General features: G+C 41.7%; 1 protein-coding gene across 2 annotated transcripts in view; it reads left to right on the plus strand.

Moving 5' to 3' along the window:
• LOC144792904 (phospholipid scramblase 1-like) overlaps positions 1-26,634 on the plus strand; it is a 353,744-nt gene that overhangs the window by 108,928 nt on the left and 218,182 nt on the right. The window lies entirely within an intron of this gene.

The following is a 26,634-nucleotide window of genomic DNA, read 5'->3' on the forward strand; positions in this document are numbered from 1 at the left end:
CAATTGTGTTAATGTTTTTCTTGAAATCTAGAGGCAAATAAACAACTCTTCCCTTTAATCCTCTCTGTAAATCTGATGGAGGCAATTTCCCTGTCTTTGGCTCCATTCTTACAATAGCCTGAAAGGGATGGATACTTTGAATCAAAATAGATTCATAAGTATTTAAGTCCTTCAATTCAGAAGGAATCTCAACCAATTCCAGATTATTATGAACTGCTCTAGCAGGCATCTGGTTTTGTTTTAATTTGTTACAACAATAAGTACACACACGTTGATCCAATCCCAAATCAAAACAATTTTCTACCATCAAGTATGTTGCAAAATCCTTCCATTCACTATTATTTTCCCTTTCACTTTTTGCATATAAATCCACTAACTTAGTCTGATTCTTATAATAAGTGCGTCTACAACACACACAAGTGAAATTAGGCCTCTCACTTGATTTCATGTCAAACGTCGCAATTTCCCTCTGGAAATTATCTGTACTGGAAACATGTACACTATCTTCCAAATGACCCTCTACTTCTTGCTCAATTTCAACATTCTCCTCTTTACTTCCAAAGTAACAAAACTCAATTTCTTCACATATATTCTTCACATCTATTTCAGAACCATGCAAAAGAGCAGCGCATAATTGTTTCAGCATAATTGCTGGACTCTTAGCATAATACAACAGTCTAACTTCCTCACTTTGTTATGATGCACTGCTAGCATCCTGAAATGATGAAAAACACTCTGGCATACTCTCCTGGAAAGACAAGCCAGTGAATGACCATGCAAACCTGTCACTTCTCTTACTCTGCAAGGATCTAATTCTTGCAACAACCTCATTTTCTGCTTCAAACTTTTTTTGTTAAATGACCGTACAAAATCACAAAGCAAATTGATGGAATCCTGTCGCACACTGCAAATACTACTACACTTCCAGGTGTACACAGGACCCTTAGCACGTCTTCCTAAAACCTCATTACCTAACAACTCTTCTGCCTCTGTTGTCACAAGTTTTTCTTTTTCAACTGGACAACCATTTTTCACTTCATAAGCACGACCACTGATGTCAACTGCATGCACCAAATCATTATCCTGGAAATAACTCTCTTCATTAAAAAATGCCTCACAGCTTGAACTATGTATCCATTCTCCAGAAAAAACTTCACAAAAATTACTACGATTAACTATTCTCTTCCATCTACTATTTCTTTTGAAATCATAAATTGCCTTGTTTAGCTTCCTAATTCTATTGATTGTCAAAATAAATAACTTACGTTTAATTTCAAATGCCTGATCAATAACTTTCTCAACTTTTTTTTTTCTCTTATAAAAAACTAGTTTCTGTTGACCTTTCTTAATATTTTTTAACAAATTGCCAATTATCCTGTTACGGAACATTCGTTTACGAATCTCCCTAAACTGTTGTTTCCTTCTACTATCATGCACAGATTTATCTCTTGCTCTAGCAGTAACATTTTCATTTGTCCTTTTCTTTCCATTTGATTTACTTCTCGTGTTATGGATTGAAACATTTTCTGTAGTATTTTTTTTATTACAAATATTTCTTATGAAATATTTAGAGCTCTTACCCGGTGCTTTCTTCGTGGCTTGAGAAATCTTTTTGTTAGAGGACTGCTGCGTTTTTTTTTTCTCCTGCTGTCTTTGACGTTTTGCAGCCTTTATCTGTCTTAGTATTGTAGGCATATTGAAATCTTGAAATGATCTGCAGTTGAATCTGAGGAAAAATATAATAAAAAATGTTAATAAACATTATTATCAAACAGTAAATCAGTAATAGTGATCAAAAACATAACACACTACTTACAATCAGATAGGAGAAAGCTGCGTCAAAACCCTGCGCCTGCTTGAAGCTGGCATAGGTCTTGACGCAGCATTGTAGAGATGGGGCACCCCTGAGCCTTGCTGGAGCTGCATCGCACTTGCGATACAACTCCAGCAATGCGCCACCTTTACGGCACAGATGCGTCACGCATCTGTGCCGTTTTTGCCCCATGCTGCGCCGCATTGTAAATGCAGCACAACATGGGTGGCGGAACAGTGGCGCAGGATGACTGTCACATCCCTGGTGATGCGCCACTCATCATAAATCTATCCCTAAGCTTCTTATCTTGTTACAGATGAACTGCCATATGTATCATCAAAATATTTTACATTTTCTAAATAGCGAATTTTAAGGAATAAATAGCGATTCTTTACCATTCCTAATTTGCGATGAGCAAATTGCTAATTGCAAGTTACCCATTCATTTCCATGGCCTAGGAGGCTAATATGAATGAAGGTTTAATTTGCGATTAGCAATTTGCTCATCACAAAGTAGGAATTTTTCCAAGGGTGCAGGGGTGTCTCAAGAACACCTGCTGCACCCCTGAAAAACAAATTTAGGGGCATATGGCACACATACATGCCTTAAGGGCATGTGTTGGCGTCATATGGCACCTTTTGTTTTTTTGAAAAAAAGCTTTTTGAAAAGAATTCACAAATTACCACTAATTTACCACAATAGTTTCCAAATCCTTAATGTCATTTTTTACATAGTTTTTGTTTGATACATTGCATTTAAGTAGTCACAAAATTTACAAATGCTTCAGTGCAATCGCAAAATAAGGAATAGCAAATTTTGCTACTCCTTATTTTGCATCAAAGTTGTTTGATACATACCATTTGTCTAATTAACATTCGCAAAGGCCGAAATTCATAGAATTTTGATCTTTGCAAATGCTAATTAGCTTGATACATATGGCCCCAAGTGAGGCCTGTCTTGCGACATGGTGCATCTTTTGCATTACTGCTGATTGGGTTTTATGTGGTACGTTTTTTTTTTTACACCATGACATATGTGCCTAAATGCATCAATTTTTAATGTTGTCACCTCATAGCAAATATTATGCACCACCGCTGCATCATAAAAGTGACGCACAGTGGCAGAAAAAAGGCATACACCTATCATAAATCTATCCCTAGCATTTTAAATGATTAATCCAGGATGACAATAAAGTGTGTCCTATCCAGAGGTTTGTTTAAGGTGAGGCCTACTCAGGATTGCAGATTAAAGTTACGCTTGATGAAGAATACAGAGGAGATAATACATATAAAGGACTACCAATGAAGTAAGTAATGTGCACTTTATTGCGCCAGTCATCATAAATGTATCCCTAAGCTTCTTATCTTGTTACAGATGAACCACCATATGTACCATCAAACTATTTTGCATTTCCTAAATAGCAAATTTTAAGGAATAAATAGCAATTCTTTACTATTCCTAATTTGCAATGAGCAAATTGCTAATTGCAAATTACCCATTCATTTCCATGGGCTAGGAGGCTCATAGGAATTAATGTTGCAATTTGTGATTAGCAATTAGCTCATCACAAAATAGGATTTTTTTCAAGCGTGCAGGGGTATCTCAAGAACACCCTGCTGCACCCCTGAAAAAGAAATTTGGGAGCACATGGCACATCTACATGCCCTAATGGCATGTATGGGCGTCATATGGGACCTTTTTTTTTTTTTTGAAAAAAATGCTTTTTGAAAAGAATTCGCAAATTACCACAAACTAGAAGTTGGTGGTAGTTTCCAAATCCTTAATATCATTTTTTACATATTTTTTTTTTGATACATTGCATTTAAGGAATCACAAATTTTGAATTATTGACATTTTAAGTAATTTCCACATGTGCAGTGTTTTCAAAATATAATTTGAAAATCGTTTTTGGGGAAAAGTAATGGTTTGCAAATTTATGACAAGGACATAATGGTGTATGCTTCTCTATAAGGCATTTCAGTATCTCTAATGTCATTTTTCCCATATTACATTATAAGACCTTTCCCCATGAAGCACATTCCTTGTAAATATGCTCCCACCTGTGCATTGCAAATTTAGATTTTGACTGTTTCAGACACATAGCCATGTTGAAAGTGACCCAAAAAAATTGCAAACGTTTTAAAATAACACATTCATGTGTCTTAAGGACATTTTAAGTCATTTCCCCATGGACAATGTTTTCTAAGTGGCACAAAAGAGGTATACACCTATCATAAATCTGTCCCTAGCATTTTAAATGATTAATTCAGGATGACAATAAGATGTGGCCTATCCAGAGGTTTGTTTAAGGTGAGGCCTACTCAGGATTGCAGATTAAAGTTACGCTTGATGAAGAATACAGAGGAGATAATTTATTGTAAAGGCCTACCAATGAAGTAAGTGATTTCTACTTCATTGCACCAGTCATCATAAATGTATCCGTAAGCTTCTTATCTTGTTAGACATCAACCGCCATATGTATCATATAACTATTTTGCATTTCCAAAAAAGCGAATTTTAAGGAATAAATAGCGATTCTTTACCATTCCAAATTTGCTTTGAGAAAATTGCTAATTGCAAATTACCCATTCATTTCCATGGGCTAGGAGGCTCATATAAAAGAAGGTGCAATTTGCGATTAACAATTTGCTCATCACAAATTAGGAATTTATTCCAAAGGTGCAGGGGTGTCTCAAGAACACCCTGCTGCAACCCTAAAAAAGAAATTTGGGGGCATATGGCGCACATAAATTTTAACAACATTCCTTTACCTCAACAACGATTTTCAAATCATAACTTCAAAACACTACACATGGGAAAATTACTTAAATTGTCCTTAAGACACATAAAAGCGTTTGATTGGCTTTCCTGCATGGTAGGGTCACTTTTAACATGGCTATGTAACACAAACATTCAAAATCAAAATTTTCCATGCACAGGTGGGAGCATATTTACAAGCAATTTGCGCCACAAAGAAAGGTCTTACATTAAAATGGGAAAAATAACATCAGGGACAGTCAATTGCCTTATAAAGAACCATACACCATTATGTCCTTCTCATGAATTTAAAAACAATTCCTTTTTCCCAAAAACGATTTTCAAATCATAATTTCAAAACACTGCACATGAGAAAATGACTTAAAATGTCATTGAAACACATGAAAGCGTTTTTTGATTGGCTTTCCTGCATGGTTGGGTCACTTTTATCATGGCTATGTAACACAAACATTCAAAATTAAAATTTTCATGCACATGTAAGAGCATATTTACAAGCAATTTGCGCCACATAAATCATAATTTTCTCCTTAAAGCACACTATTCTCTATCTAAAGTAAAGAAATATTTTCTCACCTTAACAAATACTTTCAGTTTGAAAACAGTCTAAGAAACACACCAATTTGTCTTCAGCAGAGCAAAAGGTATGCACTCCAGAGTCTGCAGCTATCAAAAGCACAGAAATGCTATAATTCTTCACACATTTCTCATGTCACCCAATCAAAACTCTTCCCTCACTTTTTTTCAAATGAAAACCCTTCCCCCTCTGCCCTTTCTGCCTATTTTCCATAGCAACCACCTCTTGGAGAAACTCTGGTGTTTGCAAGTTCACACAACAATGTTGCAATTGAACTCTGAACTCTCAGTGCACCTGCATATCCAGTGCTTTCTTTCATTTAATGATTTTTTATTGACCACTCAAAATACATCTTTCAAACAACACATCTGTACACCCTAACTTTCTGTTTTCATCAATCAAAATCCACCAATCACTGTTACTGCTTCATGAACACAGAAACTCAACAGTTTTTTTCATTTCAAACTCTCATTTTTTCAACTGCCATTTCATTGCCACACTTCATCTGACTGCAGGAGAACCTTCTCTCACCATGTTTTCTGTCTGGATTGTTGGTCATAGTTATATTCACTGGGCTCAAAGGTACGTTGAAAGCAGGAATTTACCTAACCTCAATTTACAAGATGTGGAAACTAAGTGGTTTGGCCACAGAGGATTAAAATGTCACCAATTGATACCATTGGTGAAAACCTTTATGCATTTGCCAAAACCTGACCTGTTAATTGTGCACTGTGGAGGTAATGACTTGGGCACTTTGACTGGTGTAGGTCTGGAAATGCTTTTAAAGGACACCTTTGAGCAATTAATGGCACTTTTTCCTCCGACTGCCTTGGTATATTCAAATATATGCCAAAGACAGAAATGGAGGTGGTCAAACCAATTTTGTCCACAAATTGAGAAGTCGAGGAAGCATGTAAACAAATCTGTTTCAGCTTACATGAGAGACCATGGAATGGGCTCCCTGTACAACAATAACTTGCGATACTACATGCAAGATATCTACAGAGGAGATGGAGTTCACTTCTCAGATGAGGGCAACAGAATTTTCACTCTGAATTTAAAAATGTGCATTGGTACCTACTTATAAGTACCTAAATGTACCATAAACCCAAAAGCTCTTCTCAGAGCTACCCTACATCTAATCACTCACAATTATTATTTTACTCTAACTTTTTTTATTAATTTTCAACAAAGTACACTCCCTGGGGCGCTACCCGGTACGCGTACCGGGAGCTAACCTCGCGAAATTTTTTAAAAAAATGTTTTTTTTTCGCACATATAAACCTCCTCAGCCACCCTCAGAAAACCTAGGGGGTCAAGATAACTCTACCGTGCCCCCTTCTACCCATTCTGAACATTATTTGCCCTCCATCTTGTATCTTAATTCGACCGAAACACAAAATGGTGGACTCCCGGAACGCTTAAGGTACGCGAACCGGGGCGCTCAACGGTTCGCGTACCGGGTCGCTCCCTGGGAAGCGCACCATCAAAAAAGGTGGGAAAGTAGTTCACAGAAAAGCCACTTGAGACAATTTCACCAAATATAGATTAGCTCATACTACATACCAATCCCTACCATTTTCACAAATTTGATTGGAATTCCATTTAGCCATTTAGCCTGTAGACCTCTCTAAATACCGTGAGGTAAATTACTTCACAAAACACATCTGAAATGTTGGAATTGACAACCAATTAAAATGTTACTTTCATTTTCTACTTTTTTTACCTGACATTTGATTGGTTATGTACCCGAATATATATAAAGGAAGAGAAGGAAACACAGCCATTTTGACTACTACTTCCTGGTGTACATTTCAATAGGATTTTCATTAATAACTTCAACTTCTTTTTAAAGGTAAGTTATATTTAAAACTGAAGTATATTGTGCACTTTAAGTTAATATGGCAAACTTTTTCTGTTAGTTATATACTATCCCTCTGTAGTACTTATAAATTTAGATACACTTTTTTATATTCCTACTTCCACTCTGATACTATACACTGCCCAAAGATAAATTCTCTGTTAAAAACTGCCTATCTAAAATTAATCCCAACAGTGCCCTACCTCTACTAATATATATTTTTTTTATGCAAATTTCAGGGAAAATGGAAAGTGAACAAAACATTTCATTTGAAATTGTCCTTCCAGAGTCCAACACATAAATCATTGATCCAAATGAGATTGAATTTATGGATGAAACTTGGGACCAAGAACTACTGCAATGTGTACAAGCAGTAGATAACCTCCTTGCAAATGAGGACATTTTACAACCTCAGAGACTACAATCTATATTCCATGATAATTATGAAATATCTGACAATGAAATGTTAGAAAGTTTAATAAATTATGAAACACAATAAAAAAAGCTTAAAAAATAAAAAAAAATAATCAACAAAACCAACAATCAATTAACATACAGCATTTGAAAAGTCTATCATTCATTTTTCATTGTGGTACGCTCCCCAGAACGCTTCCCGGTTCGCGTACCGGGCGCTAACCACGAAAAAAAACAAAAAAAATTTTTTTTTTTTTGCTTCGCGGGGCCCCTTTAAAACCTCCACATTAAACCTAGGGGGTCAGCGAGGATCTACTATGCCCCCTTATAGTTATTTCCCCCTTTGTTTTGGCCTCCTCTTGTCTCTCGATCCTACCGAGAGACAAGATGGCGGCCGCTCCGGACTGTTTAGAATGTTGACAGACACCGGAGAGCCAATCAGCTTCGCTACGCGAAGTTCCGTTACGCGTCAAGTACGCGAACCGGGGCGCTGCCTGGTCCGCGCTTACAGATATATATCTTTTTTTGAACGTTAATTTCTCAAAATCCACTGCAGCACATATATTGAGACCTACAAAAGGCACATCGGGCTACCAGTCCCTACAATTTTGCCAAGTTTCGTGCAAATCCATTCAGCCGTTCGGGCTAAAAGTGAGGCTAACCGCCCTATGGAAAACTCAATGTTAAAAACACGTTTTGGGACCCCCCTTTTTTCTCGGCCCCCCCTGGACCAACTCCCCCCAAATTTCCAGGGGCTGCTCAGAAACAAAATGTTCCATTTTCCAGAAAATTTCAGCCAATTCCGTCCACAAACGCCAAAGTTATTAGACATAGAATTTTCAAAAATCCCATAGGGAAAAAATCCTAACTATATATACCTACTGGCGACCGCCAGTAGGTAATATATATATATATATATATGATACATCCATCTTTTTGTGTCCCCCTGTAACTTGGGTTAAATATTTATACCTACATCTCTTAGAGCCTTCATTGAGTGAGTCACATCTCTATAACTAAGGGGTCTTTCTCTAAAGGTGATTGTCAGAAATGTCTTTTCTGTCCCATCCCATCAATCTGCGCTATTCACATCACACGCATGCTGATGAGTGCGACCATGTATACATTGATTAGGTATTTAATTGTGTAGGTCCTGAAGAAATGCCACTTGATCATTCCATGATCTATTTGGGCATGAAACATGTCGACTAAGGGTCAGTGTGATTCCACTTGATCTTGCTATAATTAATCTACCATAACATCTGTTTTTCCTCTAAGAGACTTGAATCATGGTGTTCATAAGCTTCTACCACTGTTTTTAATTTAACACATACATGGATTCCTAATAAACTGATAGCTTCACCAGGTCAATAGTCCAGTTTAAAACCATTTTCTCTAATCTTTTCACTCATCAACTGGGACTCACTCACTTTCTCTTTCCTTCTCTGGCAAATACAAAAAGATCTCCTGCAAAGTGCCCTCTAGTGGGGCCCATTGGGCATTTCAGCACCAGCCCAACGAGGAGCAGGCCAGATGATGAAGCATGCCACTTATGAGTGGGTGAGGGCAACTGGTCCTATGAGGAAACTCTCCCATCGACTACTACCAGACCCCAAATCGAGAGTCTGTGTGGAACAGTATACCATAACTTTTACTACTTTTTCTAGCCAGCACCATCTTCAAAAAAATGTGCATCCTTTATAAAGTCATGACAAGCAGCCACCCTGTTTTTTTACAGATGAGCTCACAATCTCTGGTGGTTGTCGATACATTCACAGCCATAACACTGCAGACTAGGAGGTTATATTAAAAAAACGGCAGCCCTTAAACACCTATTCATCCAGGATCTGGAACACCATCTCCTTATCCATCTAAACTACCCCAATGCTCCTCCAATTAAGGAAAGCGTTGAAAACGCACCTCTTTAAATAACACTTCATCACAATACATTAACAGTGCACAATCTATCTACATGACCTGAAACACATTGACTATGTTTGTGTTTCAACCTGTATGTTGCTCCAGTGCCTTTTTGTCTGGGGTTCTGCTGTAGAAATACCACATACAGAAATGCATGACCTTATGTATGGAGCCATAATACAGCATAATTAGAAGAAATGATCACCCAGGTGTGAATATTTTTGATAGACTACTATTACCTTACATTTTAAACGCTTTGCTTTTGATAGAATTGTGTTGGTCCTGTGGGGCAATGGTATTACATATATGTATCGGTGTTAGACCCTGATTTTCATTTGCTTTCATATTTAGAAAAGAGGTCATGGAGAGAAGTAGCTATTGTATAAGGTTCTTAAAATCAACCTCCTGAACTAGTTCAAGTACAATTTACAGAGAGTTCAAGATATATACTACAATGTGTACTTTTCACAATATTTAGCTAATTTGCAGTTCTATAAAATTATATTTGGGGTCAATAAAGTTAAGACCCTTAGGAAAATGTACATAAAGTTGTGGTGAGACAGCATGCCAAGGAAAATTACCAGTGCTCTAATTCTCTGAGTTGTAGTCCATATTCATGTAAAAAATTTTTTATCTCTGCTTGCTTCTGAACAGTTCGTCAGTGCTGCAACACTATCCTTTTCCATAAGCAATTGCTTTAAATCCCCATACAGTCTGATCTTGCAATAAATCAGTTTAAAACTGCAACAAGTCAGCCCAAAACACATAAGAATTATTCCAGTTTAAATTGTGACTTAAAGGTGTGTGTAATCTCTTAAACTTCATTCTAGCAATTAGACATGTGGGGGATGACCAGAACACATGTTCCAAAATCCTTCCTGACTACTGTTAATTTCAAGCAAGTTTGAAATTAGTAAAACCTGTTAAAATATCATTATTGGTGAGTTATTTTTTTGAATGGGGTCTTCTGTTCCTCTGCTGAATATATTCGTATATCTTTAGAAATTCTTCATGTTTGAAATCTGAATATACGTGCCACTCCTTTGCCTACATTTTTTTTTTTACCCAGCCCTTCGCCTTCCTCAAAAGAAAATTGATATTGCATATGTATCGGGTTTGTGGTCTTACCACAGGCTCAATTTGTGTATCAGGAAAGTTTGCACAATGAAGATGGCCACCCAGTGCTCAGTTTCCTTTCAGTGACAGTATAAAGTGCAGTCACTGCATCCGAATTCTCACTAATCATCATGATAATCCTAACAATAAATCTACAGATGCCCGTCAGACTCCTACACCCTTTAAAGAGTCGGGATCTCTTTACTGTGCTTCAGTTGTCACTGTTCTGAGGTCAATTTGTGTTCTTATCTACAAAGGCCCACCCTATCTGGCCACTATTCTGTTTAAGCAGAATAGCATGGCATGCTGTAACAACCACTACTCTACAATGCACATCAGTTTTCTGATGTTAGTTTCCTGGTCATTGGACATCTAACAGTAATGTGTCATGCCTAGTTACTGGTATTGACAGCCTGTTCCTCATTCGATGGCTGCAACCAGGTCCCTTCAAGATAAACAGTCCCTCTGTGTCAGGCTAGGCACCCATCCGCATTTCCTTCTGGCTCTTGTGAACCTCCCTGGTCCAGTCCTGTATCACTGTTAAGAACTGGCTGCCACTTTTATGGCAATGGAGGGGAAAGGGAAAATGTGAGGGGTTTGAAACGGAAACATTTAAGGTGAGCACAAGTGCCTTGCTGTCAAGTTCCACATCACCAGTAGTTAAGCTCTTCTTCAATATTATAATTGTTTGGGTCATTCACTTAAGACACTGTGTTGCCCACCATTGTTAACAAATCTATTATCTTAGTGTTGGCACCTCTAAATTCAAATTCATTCGCCCACCAGTTGAATAAAAACACTTTCTGCGGTGAGGAACTTAGTGCCTCCTAGTACCAATGTGGCACCCATCTCTGCAGTGACCACCGTGCATCATCCTCGTTTTCCTATTCAGAGAAAGAAGTGCAGCCTGCATGTAATGAGATGCTCTAATCATGCACTTTCTCAATGGCTGTCCTGAAAGTAGCTCTAATACAAGTAATTGTACATAAACCTTGTACAGAGTACAACTGCCTATGTACTGCTTCTAACCTGAAGTGCTGAGTTGTAAAATGGGATCAACTTGCCTACAGTTTTATTTTGCGCTACAACTTCACATTAAACATTTTAATGTAATAACTGCATCTTTCTATTTAGAAATGTGCCTACAGTAAATAATGTGTATATTATGTTAAGGGAAGGTGCCTTATCAAAAACCCCACTGCTGCCAATCTGCAGGAAAGCGTTTTTAATATACAATAGCTATGGTGATATTAGTGAGTGACCCAGGGCCAACAATCGTCCAAGAGCTGCCCAGTTAGTCGCCTCTTTTTTTCCATACAGAAACCCATAGAAGCAGGGGACAAACTTTGATTATATCTAAAATGTTGTTACTAGCTCTTCATGGCAAATACAGGTAGAATAATTTTTTACAAACCCGATGAGCATGTGTATTAAACAGTTTTCCAACTTTTGGAGGCCACTCGTGTCACAGACACCCCCCCACCACAGAAGTCTTCACCATAAGCTGCCACAGAAATACACCATATTCAGTTCACTAACTGGCTTAGTGCCTAGTTTAGAGGCAAAGCTAAAAACAGCTTGCATGACTGTATTAAATTTTTCTGACCTAACAGTTAATAAATGCCCCCAAGTTAAAGAGAGTTGAAAGGTATACCTAATCGCAGTGGCGGCTTGCAGTGGGAGTGCTGCGGGGTGGGGGAGGGTAGGGTGGGAGGGTAGTTGAGTCTGACTTACGGCGTCCTCGAGTAAAGTAGGTAAATTAAACTATTTAACTTGCGCTCGTTACATGGTCGAGTTGGCGACCACAGCACTCCCACTACAAGCCGCCACTGCCCGATAGGAAAAAGTAAGCACTTCTTCCAGGTTATCACTGATATGCAACATACTCTCTTTCGTGGCGTTCGGACCACAAGTCATCGTTTTTGGTTATATGTGCCTGCATCTCCACATTTGCCATAAAGTTCACAAACTCATTCAGTAGTCTGGAGGCAATTTTCCATCCTAGGTAGCAAGGCTGTATCTTTCGCATATAATACTGGAATCTGGTGTATATATACATAGTCAAAAGCAAAGACTCCGTGCCTTTTGTATACAAGGTGAACAAGAAGGGTGATAATATCCATACTTGTCTTGTAACCCTGTTAATTTTAAAAGAAATGGTAGAATAAGAATTATTAAGTTAGCCATTTGGTTCGAAACAGACCCTGACTCTCACAACCAGATGTAAGTGTCTTAAAAACGAACTATGGGCTCCTGTACCCTCACTGTTATCATTATAGCCCATAGAATTAAGGGTTGACGATGTCCCTACTGTGGTTGGGAGCACGTCTGGTGTTTTTAGGTACCCCTCACACACCAACAGGCCCCTTGGTGTCATGCTTCATCATCGGGGTCATCGTATCCCTCTACGGGATACGGCGTGCTGCGACCAGCGAATACGCGGGAGCACTCTTATGTCTGTGTGGTGTATAGTGAGGGTTATTTAATCATATAGTGAGTGAGTGTGGTGGTGGGGTCGGAATAGTGAGTGGAGATTTAAAAAGGACCTGACTCGTGGGTGGACTCAAAAACTTTAATGGTTCCCCGAGTTGGTACTATTAAAAAAGGTTGTAAGAGGATGAGCGTAGTATTATGTGCGCTGCCTCTGGGTGTGTGTCAACATGTTTCGATGTAAAAACATCTTCTTCAGGACAGGGTTACACAAAATCCCCACCTTACTCACGTTTTTCTAATTTGTGTATATACAAAAAAGTGATGTTTATTAGTGAAGGTCTATTATTGTACCTCAACTTTAGCCGCTATTTTGCAGACCTGTAGAGAGAAAGGATAAAAAAAAATTCTGGTAGTCCTTGCTTTCAAAAAAGACCATGGGTTAAATACATCCGTGGTATTGGTCATGCAGAAAAAGTGCGGTGTTCTATATAAAAATGTTGTTGAAAACAAACATGGCACGAAGTGTTAATTCTACACAACTATTTTTAGCGTGCCTATTGTGAAAAATACTATTTCCAAAATATTCGAAAAAAGAGGACACATACATAACGAACACACATACAACATAAAGCACACACTCTAGAAACGGGCCATGTTTGGTGCCACCCGTATTTTGCAAAGGTGGTAAGGTAACTGTGCTGTAAACAGTGAGCCAGCTAAAACATACTGTAAAAATGGGAGTTCAATGCTCCATGAGACCGTGTCTAACGCAGGGGTTACCCGGGCTTCCTTGCTGCCTGTGAACATGAAAAAAGGAAAAGATATATACATCCTGCTGTTTATGCTGATTGGTACTTACAATGCCGTCTGGAAATGTCCGTTTCATTCTGTTACTCACGGGTCTATGAGGAGAATCCCTCTTCGCTGCCCCTTACGCCGGCTCCGTCGTATCTAAGAATGCGTCTTAGACGAGCCTTTTTATGTGCTGGGTACACGCCCAGGTTTATCTTAATTAGTGGCCGGTGCGTGAGTATTTAGTCAATTACTCGCCGTGGAGCCCATATTTGGTCTACCGGTGATCAGCCTGTTGATTGCCGGGCGGTCGCGCGATTGTCTTATGCGCATGCGCATAACGGAGGCCTCACTGTGTCCCACGAGAGGGTGCGGCTCTGTCTCTGCGCATGCGCAATGCCTCAAAACCCGCGATGCGATGTTGCTGATGCTCTAAGAGGCTTGCTGTTTACAACGTGAGAGTCCGTCTCCGTTGAGCGCATGCGCATTGCAAAAAACCGGAGGAATTGATTTCAAACCCTTTGATTCACCAATTTATATTAAAAATATTAAAGTGGGACAGCATTTCGGCCCCTGTTATTAAATCCTGTTCTCTGCATGCTCATTTCATACCGCTCATGTTCCTTCATTTTGCATGTCAGGCAAGCAAGGTGTAGGTAGTTTACTGCACGGTCCCTGGATGGATATATTTTTAGAGAGGTGTCTCAATGTACATTCAGTTTCTTAATTGCCCCCAAGGTATATCATCGTTGAGGCCTGATATGTGGGTCCCCAGACGGAACACCCAACGCTGTTCCTTCTCAAAAAGGCCATGTTCTGAAGGTAACTGTTCAATGATGGTCCAGTGGATGTCATTGACAGTGTCCCATCTCCAGGAAGTGGTTGGCCATTTTGGTGGTGCTTTTTTTACACCGTATATTGCTCTTATGTTCATTGAGTCTCGTTTTTATTGCTCTCGTTGTCATGCCAATGTATTCCAAACGGCAGGGGCATGTAATCATGTAGACAACGTTTTTGCTGTTGCAGTTGGTCAACCTCCTCTGGTCCCATTTTGTGCCATTGGAGAAGGTAAGTTGTGTGCTCCTTTTTGTCAGGTGAAAGCTGGCACAGTTGCCACATGGGAAATGACCCTGTGTCCCATGTATAGAAGATTGGTGTTGTGGAGAAGATCTGGGGCGTGTATGTACCAGGATATCCTTCAAGTTCTTCCCGCGTCTGTGGGAGAACATTGGTTTTTCTATCTCCAGCTCACCGCAATTCAGGATGCGCCAATGTTTGTTCACTATTTTGGACACCTCATTTGAATGGGTGTTAAATGTGGTGATACATATTGGCCTGGTCGGTTTTTCATTGGTTACCACCTTGTTTTCAAGGAGAGCCTCTCTGTTGTTGTTTTTGGCTCTCTTCATTGCTGTGTTGATTACTCTGTCCGGGTACTTCCTGGCTTGCAGTTTCATTTTTAGGTCCTTAGCCTGTGATTTGTAGCTGTCCATCTGTGTGCAATTTCTCCTGAGCCTTAGGAACTGACCATAGTTCCCATTCAAATGAGGTGTCCAAAATAGTGAACAAACATTGGCGCATCCTGAATTGCGGTGAGCTGGAGATAGAAAAACCAATGTTCTCCCACAGACGCGGGAAGAACTTGAAGGATATCCTGGTACATACACGCCCCAGATCTTCTCCACAACACCAATCTTCTATACATGGGACACAGGGTCATTTCCCATGTGGCAACTGTGCCAGCTGTCACCTGACAAAAAGGAGCACACAACTTACCTTCTCCAATGGCACAAAGTGGGACCAGAGGAGGTTGACCAACTGCAACAGCAAAAACGTTGTCTACATGATTACATGCCCCTGCTGTTTGGAATACATTGGCATGACAACGAGAGCAATAAAAACGAGACTCAATGAACATAAGAGCAATATACGGTGTAAAAAAAGCACCACCAAAATGGCCAACCACTTCCTGGAGATGGGACACTGTGTCAATGACATCCACTGGACCATCATTGAACAGTTACCTTCAGAACATGGCCTTTTTGAGAAGGAACAGCGTTGGGTGTTCCGTCTGGGGACCCACATATCAGGCCTCAACGATGATATACCTTGGGGGCAATTAAGAAACTGAATGTACATTGAGACACCTCTCTAAAAATATATCCATCCAGGGACCGTGCAGTAAACTACCTACACCTTGCTTGCCTGACATGCAAAATGAAGGAACATGAGCGGGATGAAATGAGCATGCAGAGAACAGGATTTAATAACAGGGGCCGAAATGCTGTCCCACTTTAATATTTTTAATATAAATTGGTGAATCGAAGGGTTTGAAATCAATTCCTCCGGTTTTTTGCAATGAGCATGCGCTCAACGGAGACTGACTCTCACGTTGTAAACAGCAAGCCTCTTAGAGCATCAGCAACATCGCATCGCGGGTTTTGAGGCATTGCGCATGCGCAGAGACAGAGCCGCACCCTCTCGTGGGACACGGTGAGGCCTCCGTTATGCGCATAAGACAATCGCGCGACCGCCCGGCAATCAACAGGCTGATCACCGGTAGACCAAATATGGGCTCCACGGCGAGTAATTGACTAAATACTCACGCACCGGCCACTAATTAAGATAAACCTGGGCGTGTACCCAGCACATAAAAAGGCTCGTCTAAGACGCATTCTTAGATACGACGGAGCTGGCGTAAGGGGCAGCGAAGAGGGATTCTCCTCATAGACCCGTGAGTAACAGAATGAAACGGACATTTCCAGACGGCATTGTAAGTACCAATCAGCATAAACAGCAGGATGTATATATCTTTTCCTTTTTTCATGTTCACAGGCAGCAAGGAAGCCCGGGTAACCCCTGCGTTAGACACGGTCTCATGGAGCATTGAACTCCCATTTTTACAGTAAGTTTTAGCTGGCTCACTGTTTACAGCACAGTTACCTTACCACCTTTGCAAAATACGGGTGGCACCAAACATGGCCCGTTTCTAGAGTGTGTGCTTTATGTTGTATGTGTGTTCGTTATGTATGTGTCCTCTTTTTTCGAATATTTTGGAAATAGTATTTTTCACAATAGGCACGCTAAAAATAGTTGTGTAGAATTAACACTTCGTGCCATGTTTGTTTTCAACAACATTTTTATATAGAAAACCGCACTTTTTCTGCATGACCAATACCACGGATGTATTTAACCCATGGTCTTTTTTGAAAGCAAGGATTACCAGAATTTTTTTTTTATCCTTTCTCTCTACAGGTCTGCGAAATAGCGGCTAAAGTTGAGGTACAATAATAGACCTTCACTAATAAATATCACTTTTTTGTATATACACAAATTAGAAAAACGTGAGTAAGGTGGGGATTTTGTGTAACCCTGTCCTGAAGAAGATGTTTTTACATCGAAACATGTTGACACACACCCAGAGGCAGCGCACATAATACTACGCTCATCCTCTTACAACCTTTTTTAATAGTACCAACTCGGGGAACCATTAAAGTTTTTGAGTCCACCCACGAGTCAGGTCCTTTTTAAATCTCCACTCACTATTCCGACCCCACCACCACACTCACTCACTATATGATTAAATAACCCTCACTATACACCACACATAGACATAAGAGTGCTCCCGCGTATTCGCTGGTCGCAGCACGCCGTATCCCGTAGAGGGATACGATGACCCCGATGATGAAGCATGACACCAAGGGGCCTGTTGGTGTGTGAGGGGTACCTAAAAACACCAGACGTGCTCCCAACCACAGTAGGGACATCGTCAACCCTTAATTTTATGGATTCCTCTTGTTTTGTAAACGTTACCCAGGGAGAACGAATCCATATAGTCTCTCTCTCTCCTTCCTTTGTTAAAATTTATTTTTTTATCATTATAGCCCAAACATTGGACCCATTGATGCAGTCAAAAGGACTGAACAAATTCATAAATGCCATATGGTTTCCAACTTGTTTGGCCATAGTATATTTACAATTAACAAGGGTATCTTTAAAGACTGGCCAACTGTGCCTAGATCCATATTGCACGTTGGTCAAGTTAGATTTTAGTTTGTCCCTTTCTTCCAATCTGGACAGCAGGATTTGCCCCACTTTCTCCCTGAAATCTAAAGGTGCACTTCAGATAATCATTATCTTCTTTCTTAAAAATTGGTACGAGTACAGATTTAGACTGTGACTGGGTGGATTGCACTTTTGGCCACTGCTCTAAGAGCATTTCTTAACTTAGGAGCCCACAAAAGTCAACTTTTCATATAAACATCCATTGCCACTCCAACTGAACCCTTTGTCATTGCCTCTAGTCTGACCATTTGCACCAATTTGATTTGCTGAGGAGAGCCCAGGGAGAGCAATTGCCTGCCGTGTAGGTGCAGCTATAAGAAATTGTTGCTGCTTTTAAGGAATTGTAGTACAAGAAGTGCTGCTGCTTTTAGTTTTCATTTTCTCATTCAAAAATATATAAATAGAAGTCTTTTGCTTTTATCATTAGTTACTGTTAGGAATGGGGATCTCTAGTTGGCAGGTTGTTATGCTGTCCATGTAGGGACCCTTCTTCCTAGTCAGAATAAGGGAGTTAAACTTCAGATAATCCCTGCCCACCCCTTTGATAGCTTGGAACGAATGGTCCTTATCTCAGAAGCAGTATGTAAAGCATGTGGACATAACCAACAGTAATACAGTGAAAGCAATACAAAAGGACACCACACAAGCTTTAGAAACATAGCCAATATTTATCTGTATAAAACAAGACCAAAATTATATAAAACGAATTTACAGTTATTTAAAATACTCGTGAAGCAAAAATAGATTTTAAAATCAGTTCCTTGAAGTAGATAGTTCTGTGAAAGGATATTAGGGCATCGTAAATAAACTCAACAGTACTGGCTGACCCTTTGCATAGTGGGCCAGCTACAGTGTTGAAAGAACCGCAAACATTACCTTAAGAGATGCAGGCCGTCTGTGACCTCACAATGTGCTCCGAAGAGCCGGCGTCGGCAGGCATCCGTTCCGGAGGTCGGTGCAGGAGACATTGCGCCCTTGAAGACACATGTTGCAGATCGAACTCCGTGCAGTTGAAGTCGGTGTCACTGGCGTCGGTGCTGCAGTTTGAACTTTAGCTTTGCGGCATTCGGTGCCCTCAGGCCGCAGCGGAAGCAGCGGCGTTGGTGAAGGTGTTCGTGAGACCAGGGCTGCAGTCTAAAGTGGGACGGTTCTCGCTGAGGTGTTGCCAGGTCATGGTGCAGGCAGCACTGAAGTGCTGTCGTTGGTTGACGACCTGGAGTCAATGGCACCGATATTGGTAGACCCAGGCTGTGGTGTGGGAAAGGGCGGTACTTTGTGTAACTTACAAGCGATGCCCCCAAACCACGGTGTAGGAATCTGCATCGATGTCAGCTTAGAGTGTTGTCGTCAGTAAGACCAGGGCTGTAGTGTGAACCAGGACGGTGCTCTGTGTTCTCCACGATTGGCGTCCACAGGTCATGGTGCTGGCAGTGGCATCGGTGATGGAGTTGCTGCATTGGAGGGGATACCAGGGCTGTGGTGTGAAGCCAGGCGGTGGGCAGTGTGGTGCCCACAGGTCTCGGTGTAAGCTGTGGCTTGGTGGCGCTGTCGAGTGGCATAGTCAGCGAGACCATGGTTTTGGTGCGTAATTGTGGCTGTGCCCTCTGCGGTGCCTTCGGGTCATGGAGCCGGCAGAGGCGTCGTTGACAGCATTGGTTTGCTTTTTCCTCTGGTGCAGCACAAAACACAGTTCCCAGTGCTGGTAGCAGATGAACTTTAAGTCTTTGTTCCGGAGACTTCTTGAGCAGGGTTGCAAGCTCTACCTTAAGCCCTTGGAGAAACTCAGGGAAAACAGATGCCGAAAGTACAGTCCAGTCCTTGCACTGCCAAAGACAGAAGCAGCCACTGCAGGCCAACACAGCAAAGCGCACAGAAAAGGGCTAGTCTCTCCTCACAGCTTCTCCAGCTCCCTTTCTTGGCAGATTTATTGATCTACAACAGTTCTAAAGATCTGAATTCAGGGCCCCAATATTTATACCACATTTTTATTTGAAGTTGGTACAAACAAAGTTCCGCTGGCATACATAAACCAGTTCAGCCTAGCTCAGGCCAGGTTCACCACAGGAGTTTGGGCAGCTTTGCGAGAGGCAGACCTAGTCCATTCAGATGCAAGTGACAACTCATCCCACTATTCTAAATGTGACCAGGTCTATTCAGCCTGGCTTTGATTCACTCATGAAAGGCAAGGCACACCTCAACCCCAACCCCTTGTGTCTGTCTATTGTGAACACACATCTCCAGCCCTGTCAGTGTAAAGCCCAGATAGCTAATATTCAACCAGGCAGAGGCACATGGATGGTTAGACAAGTAAATACCCACTTTCTAAAAGGGGCATTTCCAAACACACAATATAAAAATCCTCTTTACCAAAAGATGTTTTTTAAATCCTGAGTTCAAGCATACTAAACTCCACTTTTCTATCAGCTCCCCTTGACCAGCTACATATGTAAACGTGTGACAAAGTAGCCCCCATGTTAACCTGTGGAGAGAGAGCCTTTCAACCATGAACCTGAAATGCACAGTATTACACTATCTGGGCATGTACAACACACCAGTATATGTCCCACTTTTCACATACACTGCATCCTGCCCATAGGGGTACCCTGGGCTTACCTGAGAGGTGTCCTATGTGAAAGAAAAGGAAAGGTTATGGCCTGGCATGTGAGTACCTCGACATGGCAGTAAACTGCACGCAGACACTGGATTGGCAGGTCTCAGAACCCTTTGAAAGGTTGTTTCTGTGGGTGGCACAATCCATTCTACAGGCCCTCTAGCAGCATTTTGATTTCCAGGCCATGGACACACAGTGCACTGTACAAGAGACTTGGTAGTAAATGAAATAGGCCAATCCTGGAACACCAATCATAACCTACTTTATAGTAGGAGCACTTGCACTTTAACACTGAACAGCAGTGAGAAAGTGAACAGAGACACTAAACCAGCAAAAACAAGATCAAAAACAGGAGGCCAAAAGTCTGAGGGTAAACCCACGGAAAAAGCCAAAGTCTAACTGTTACATTTTCAAAGGTGAAAAGACTGAAATCTGAAGCCTGCAATCAGTCAGTAGCTGAGCACTTCTTCAGTTCCTCAGTCCCAAAGTACATTGCTGTGTATGACCAAGGCCGTGTATGACCAAGACCAATATTCATTCCCATGCTATTTACTTGAATAGCTACACATAACCATATAACAGTCTGTTGGAAATGGCCCTTTTTGCAGGATTATCCCCAAACATTTGCTTCTTCCTGAACTGTGTTTGTTGGCAGTAGGACTCTGGGCACTTTACCACTGCTGATCAGTGCTAAAGTGCATATGCTCTCTGTGTAAATTGTTAGTGATTAGTTCTCCCTGATTGGCATATTTGTTTTACCAGTAGGTCCATTATGAAGTGCAATGACTGTGCCAGGGCTGGTAAATCAAATGCTACTGGTAGGCCTGCAGCACTGATTGTGCCACCCACTTGAGTAGCCCTGAAAAGAGGTCTCAGGCCTGCAACCGTGGTGCCTGTGTACAGATTAACTGCCAAGTCAACTTGACAAGTGGGCCCACTTGCCAGGCCCTACCCTTCCCTTCTCTTACACATTGGACACCCTATGGCAGGCCCAATGTACTCCCTTGGGCAGGGTGCAGTGTATGTGAAAGGTAAGACATGTACTGGTGTGTGTAACATGTCCTGATAGTGAAATACTGCCAATTTCATTTTTCACTATTGAAAGGCTATCTTGCCCAATAGGACAGAATGGAGAATGCTTTCAAACATTTTACAAGCAAATCTTCCCATCGGGATAAGATAGACAAAGGAGTTTGGTATCCCTGAACTCAATATTTAATAACCTCTTTTAGTAAAGAAGGTTTTTAAATTGTGTGTTTGAAAATACCACTTTTAGAAAGTGGCTATTTTCTAGTTCAAACATCCTGTGCGCCTCTGCTGGTTTGTAGATTGACTGGCTTTTCTCAGTGACCTCCATCAGAACCTAGCGGCAGCTGTTGGGTCACGCAGGACGGGAGGTGCACGGGCCAATTTAAATCCAGGCGGGGGGTCTGACAAGGTTGCATCCTGGCCCCCCCTTCTCTTCACAATTTACATTAATAGCCTGGAAAATTCACTAACTGGGCCAGGGGCAGCTATTCCGCGTGCAGGGGGAAAGGGTATCCCGGTCCTCCTGTACGCGGACGATGCTGTACTTATCGCTCGCACAGGCCTAGGCCTACAGAGGCTGCTGGATAACTTCGGCGCCTTTATGGAGTCATTAGACCTAAAAGTTAACAGCAGTAAATCTCATGTTATGATTGCTGGAGGCCGAAGGAAGATTAGGAAGGTAAACACGTTTAGATGTTTGGGAAATCAACTCTCCAGGGTACCGGCTTTTACCTACCTTGGAGTGTTGTTTGATGAGAAGGGTAATTGGGGCCCCCAGCAGAAACAAAAGAGCAATGCTGTCATAAGATCTACATCCGCCCTTCTCAGCTTTGCTAAATGACTGGGAGCTAGGCCTATGGAGGCCATACTTAAAATATATAAGGCCAAATGTTGCGCGATTGCATCGTATGGGGCCTCGATATGGGGATATGCCACTGTGGGTAAAATTCAACTCACGGAGAACAGATTTCTTAGATCGTTGTTGGTGGTTCCTCAGTCTGCCCCGACTCTGTCCATCCACTCTGAATTGGGTCTAGGCTACATTACGGACCACCTAAAAGTAGCCCCCCTAATTTGTTGGGGGAAGACATGGCTTAATGAGGATATCACCCTTAACCACCTTATCCTTAAAGATTGCTTAGCCCTCGACAAGGCAAATGGCATACCATGGCTGGCATACGTTAGAGCGGTGTGTGCCAGACTGGGTCGCCCTGAACTATATACAGCTCCAGAGGTTATTAGGAAAGAGGATGTGGACTGGATCAAACATAATTTTAGGTTGATGTTGGAGGCAGACGGGGAAGAGGAGGAGCTTAGAAAATTGGGTGCTAGAAGTATTTATCTTTTACAGACTTCCCCTTCAATTGACCCCTATCTGAAGATTGTTACAAAGCCTTTTTATCGCTTCTTGTTGACAAGATTCAGGTTCAATTTAATACATCTGAACTTAGGATTCTTTCCGAAATGGGGTAAACCGGAAGAATCGCCACCATGCTCCTGCGACAATTTTTCAACACAAGATACCCTCCACCTAATTTTGTTTTGCGAAAAGTTTTCCAATGCACGTAAAAAAATGTTATACCCCATTTTACGAGAGGCACCCTTTGTGCAAGTAAGACCAGCACTCTTACATCTGCAATTACTGGGTAGTGTGCGCACTATTTTTAGTGTGGCAAGCTTCTTGGCGGCAGCTGTGAGGATTAATAAAAAAACTGTAATACCTGTATGCTTCATGTATAGTAGGAGGAGAAGGGGGTACCTCGCTATATTTTATGTCCATACACTTGATGCATTTCTGATTTTATTTGAAACTTTAGAGTGGCTTTTTAAATTTGGAGTGAACATTGTTATCACTACCTATCTTATATGATTTGTAAATAATGTGTATATATATGAATGTTTGCAAATGCTTGCACAATTATTTACTTTGTGCATAATATCTTATCTCCCGCATTTTGTATGTATGTATTGTTGCTGCTTTTTATTATTTTTATTAATCGAAATAAAGAATTTTGACTGACTGGCTTTGGAGTGACCGGGGCTGGGGAGGTGCAGTGCCTCCAGGAGTCTGGATGAGTCTGCACTAGCCTGAATAGGCCTTATCTACATTTGGAGTGGTCGGAGGAGTAGCACCTGTACCTTAATAGGACTGTGCCTGCCTTCCACAATGCTGGCTACACCCCCTTGTGGTGTCTGGAGCCAAGGCTCACACTGACAAAGTCCATTCTGAGAGGAGAATTTAGGTGTCAAGCAAGTGTTGTTATGCTGTTCCTCAAAGTTAAAATTGCAGAGTCAAGGAAAAGCTGTGTCCAGGTAAAGCCTACATAGGGTCTATAGTTGGAAAATCAAATTACTGGCTTTTAATGCCCTCACACACCCTCTCGGGTGTCATGCTCCATCATATGGGCTGCTCCACGTTGGTTTGGCAGTGCAATACCCAATGGGCTCACCTTGAAAAGGGGCACTTTCAGAAATCTTTTATACAACAGCTGTATGGTGAAGTGGGGCGTATGGGGCCAGAGATGTGCAGATGTGGTTTAAAAAGTAGAACTGTGAGTACCTCGTGTGGAACAATTTTATTCTGGGGGTCTCCTGTCCTAAGTAAAAACAGTGAGCACAGCACTCATCCGAGTGTAATGTCTCGAAGTAGAGTGTCTGTGTCTTATTCAACAGAGGTCAACCTGTCTCTCGCGTAATGTGCATTAACTCGCGATTCTTCAGGACCGAAAAGAAATGAAGACTATCTACACTTAATAATCTTTTGGTAACTCAGTTTTGCAAAAGAAGACTGGGTATTTTAATCAAAGTGTAATACCTGTGGTAACCTGGTTATGCCCAAGTTAATAAAATGCCCAGGCATCAACAGTACCCCATGGTCAACACAGGGCTTGACTCCTATGTATGCTGGAGTTTCGTCTCCAGGCGTCGTTCCTCTCGACCTACCCAACACACCGGGTAGAATTTAGGTGCCATGTTACTGTAGCTTTTGATATTTGCTTCAATCCAACAAAATTAGAAATAATGTCCTCCTTTTTCTGTAAAGGCAGCTGGCACACTTCCTCCTGGGATTTGAAGCCAGGAAGTTTGGCAGATATTCCTGAAGGGATAAGAAACCTTTCCAGAGACCCATTATCTTCGGCAAAAGCCCAGTTTTAATATACAATACATGGACATTTCTTCAAGCCCTCCTGTCTTCTTTTTCCTATCAAACTAATTAGCAGTTTTCCTCCTATACGCTTTGGGCAACAATGATTACTTAGTCAGTAGTTCATGTACTCTTCATCATAAGCTTCCTTAATTAACCTGCTGCATGCATCAAAATCAGCGGCAACAACACCAGGCAAACCTTTCAACATAATTAAAGAATTCTCCAACCCGGCTGCCAGCAAAAACCTCACGGGGGCTGTGTGACATCCTCCTCACCACTTCTTATACAACAAGATCGCAACGATATACAGACACTTCGAACCCCAACCCACACCTACGGACTTCTACAACAAATAGGCCACCAGTGTAAGCCACACAAACTACACACGTAGCACCTGGAACATCCTCTCCATCCAGGACACCACCTCCACCATGAAATCCATCCACTCGGGAGCTCCCACATACTCATGCCCACATCACATCTTCAACCTCAACCTCAAGAAGCAAAGGATTGACCAGGTCAACCCCTCTCCCTACTGCAACATTTCCGGATGCCTGAAAACACACCAAAATAAGACCACTATTCAAAGAGCCCCCTGCCGACCCCAGCAAACTCAAACTACCAGCCAATCTCCCTGATTCCATTCCCAGGAAAGGTACTGGAAAAGATCAACAATCAACTCATGACACACTTGGAACAGAACCAGCTCCTCAACACCTCCCAATCCTGCTTCTGCAGCAATCACAGCACTGACACCACCCTGATCGTAGCCACTGACAACATTTAATCCTCCTTGACCTGAGAAACAGCAGCTTTGATCATCCTAGACCATCTCTGCAGCCTTTGGCACAGTTTCCCATCACACATTGATTAAAATACTCCACCATGTCGGCATCCAAGGGATACGCTCAGGTTGATCACCTCCATCCTCACCGGAAGAACCCAGAGGATTCACCTCCCAGCTTTCACCGCTCAACCAAAGGAGATCACCTGCGGTGTCCCCCAGGGCTCATCCCTCAGCTCCATACTCTTTAATGCATATATGACACCACTGGCCAACATTGTCAGATCCCAGATCTCAACATATTTTCCTATGCAGACAACACCCAACTCATCCTCTCACTCACCAACGACCCCACCACACTAGAGACGACTTCCCCAGATGCATGGCAAACTTTGTCAACTGGATTAAGAACTGCCTGCAGCTGTACACAGACAAGATGAAAGTACTGATCTTCGGCAACAGCAGCAACACATGGTACGACTCCTGATGGCCATCAGACCTGGGACCCACACCCACTCCCTCCAACCACATTAGAAACCTCATAATTATGATTGACAACAAGCTCACCTTGAAATCGCAGATTAATGCTGCCTCCTCTGCCTGCTACCACACTCTGCTCATGCTATGTAAGATCTTCAAGTGGCTAGTCCTACACAAGTGACACAAGCCCTTATCACCAGCCAACTGGGCTACGGCAATGCTCTCTGTTAGAATAGCCATACACCTTCTACAGGGACTTCATACCATACAGAACACCACAGCCAGACTCCTACTCAGCCTTCCATGATGAACCCACATCACACTCCAACTTTGGAAACTCCACTGGTTCCCCATACAGAAGAGACGCAAATTCAAGTTGCTCACCCACACACACGGCTCTATTCAACCAAGGACCTGCCTACATTACCACAGCCTGAACTTCCAACCACCATCAATAAGACTACACTCTCCCTCCTTTTCACTTGCCCATTCTCCCTGCATCTACTGAAGTAGAAGTTCCTTCTCGCACATTGCAGTAGATACCTGGAACAACCTCTTCAGGCACTTCTGCACCATCACCGGAATTCCGAATGGCCCTCAAGACCTGGCTGTTCGAAATAAGCCTCTGGGGCCTGCAAGCACCTGGGGCCTGCAAGCACCTGCATACCCTATCGGGTATGCAGGTGCATATAAATCCTTATTGATTGACCCAGTCCCACAACTCTGAGATTATCACATAGTTGTCCATATTAAGAAAGGATACATTTTAAGAAGTGAGATTTTAGCACACAGGATAGGTGCACATAATGTATCCGA

This window comes from Lissotriton helveticus, chromosome 11 (genome assembly GCF_964261635.1).
Source record: "Lissotriton helveticus chromosome 11, aLisHel1.1, whole genome shotgun sequence".
NCBI classification, from domain to species: Eukaryota; Metazoa; Chordata; class Amphibia; order Caudata; family Salamandridae; genus Lissotriton; species Lissotriton helveticus.